The following is a 2,246-nucleotide window of genomic DNA, read 5'->3' as shown; positions in this document are numbered from 1 at the left end:
GCAGTTCCACTCTGTCCTCTAGGGGCGCTGTGGGTCAGAATCGACTCCAGGGCAGTGGGTGTGGTTTGGGCTTTGCTTCTGTGAAAACTGACAGCCTAGGAAACCTGTGGGGCAGTTCCATTTTGTCACATGGGGTCTCTAGGAGTCAAACTCAACAGCACCCAACGCCACATTGTTATTTTATGTGCTTTTGTATTACACATGGTGGCAGCAAATATTTCTTGATGTGTTATTGGGTTTTTAATTAAGTAATGTGACTCTTCACATATTAGAAATAAGTCATGTGTTTTGAGAATGGTAGAGAAATAATAATTCTTGGTTCTCTGCAAGATGGCGTGTTGGTCCAGGAGTGAAGAGTGTGAAGAGTCATTGTGGTTAGGGGCCACTGTTCATCATCCGTTCAGCACACACGTAGTGAAGGAGGATTTACTCATTTATGGTGGAGAATGATCTGAAACAGTGATGCAGTCCATTGACAATGACCAACATGCCAAGCATTCTGACTAATGGAACCTTGTTTGATCTCAACAGTGGGGGACAAATGGCGCCCTGTCGGACCCTGGCCTCTTGAGTTGGGGGCAGCCAGTCTGTAATGAGGCATAGTCATGCCAGGTCCCTCTCTCCCGCTCATTCATGGTAGGCCCCGGTGGCCAGTGCATGAGTGGGGAGGGGGAGGACTGGCCTTGACGTCACATACTCCTGTAGCAAAAGGCCAGTGCCATTTTCTTTGAACAAAGTGGCCTTGTTTTATGAGATCCTCACTGTCACAGGGCTTTCCAGGTATCTGCAAGCTCATTACAGTTCCTTGCCTTCCCATACCTCCCACTACCTTTCTCAGGACTCCATTCGGGCAGCTGGTAAACAGATCTCTAAGACAGGCTATACTTTGATAAACCTCCTTCCCATTTCTGATTATGACAGCAATAATAATAATTACCATTCATGTGTCCAGACTCTGCTAAGCGCTTTTCACACATTACCTCCTTTAGTTCTCACAAAAACATCAGAATTATTGTTGTTGATGTTGGGTATGGTTAAGTCAGTTTACACCTATAACAACCCTGTATGACTGCCCCATATGGTTTCCTAGGTTTGTAATCTTTATGGAGGAGCTCTGGTAGCATAGTGCCTAAGGCACTTGACTGCGAACCAGAAGGCTGGCGGTTCAAAACCACCAGCCACTCCTTGGAAGAAAGGTTGGGCAATCTACTTCCATACTGATACTGCCTCAGAAACCCAAGGAGGGATCACTATGAGTTGGATCCAACTTGACGGCACATAACAACAACAACAATCTTACGGGAACAGATCGTGTGGTCTTTTCCCCTGCGGAACCACTGGGTGGGTTCAAACCTCCATCCCTTCAGTTAGCAGAGAAGTGCTTATTCACGATGCCACGAGGGTACCTTTTCACTTAAGGATTGCTGCTGTTTCTATTCTAGTGTATAGACACGACCACTGAGGGGTTGAGTGGTCAAATGCCTTGCCCCAAATCAACACCTTGCACAGGACAGAGCCAGAATTCCAACCCACATGTACCTCCTGGTGTGGTGGTTAATGCATTTGGCTGCTCACCAAAAGGTCAGTGGTTGGAACCCAGCTGCAGGTGCCCAGGAAGAAGACGAGGCAGCCTGCTTCTCTAAGATGACAGCCTTGGAAACCCTAAGGGGCATTTCTGCTCTGTCCTACAGGGCACTGTGAGTCAGAATGGGCTTGATGGCAGTGGGTTTTTAAAGCCCCATGTTCTTAACTGCCCTTACACCAGACTGGGTCAAGGACGTGTCTGGTACATTGCTTCCTTCAACCAGCCACAGTGCTTTGAAACCTTCTCATTTATACACGGATATATACAACCCTCGAGCACAGCCACCACCCGTCCATCAGCGGGAGCTCGCATATTGCTGGGACACTGAACGGGTCTCAGCAGAGCTTCGAGACTAAGATGGATGAGGAGGAAAGGTCGGTTAGCTGGTTAGACTAGGTTACAGATCACCAAGTCTGATCCCATTGTACATGGGGTCACCATGAGTCAAGAGCTGACAACACTACCACATACCTCCCAAGAGTCTCTGTTTTTATAAAGTTTCTAAGTAAATAAATTTTGTATCTGCTAAACCAAAGCCAAACCTACTACCATCGAGTCAATTCTGACTGACAGCGCCCCTGGAGGACAGAGTGGAACTGCCCCAGAGAGTTAACAAGGCTGTCAGTCTTTACAGAAGCAAAGCCCAAACCACACCCACTGC

General features: G+C 47.6%; 1 protein-coding gene across 1 annotated transcript in view; it reads left to right on the top strand.

Annotated features, from left to right (window-relative positions):
* Positions 1 to 2,246, top strand: part of FRY (FRY microtubule binding protein) — a 571,437-nt gene that overhangs the window by 324,635 nt on the left and 244,556 nt on the right. The window lies entirely within an intron of this gene.

Source organism: Orycteropus afer, unplaced genomic scaffold, assembly GCF_000298275.1.
Source record: "Orycteropus afer afer isolate SDZICR_OR568_19922 unplaced genomic scaffold, OryAfe1.0 scaffold00558, whole genome shotgun sequence".
Lineage (NCBI taxonomy): Eukaryota > Metazoa > Chordata > Mammalia > Tubulidentata > Orycteropodidae > Orycteropus > Orycteropus afer.
Note: the sequence above shows the minus strand (reverse complement) of the source record. Positions and strands in the feature narration are given on the sequence as shown.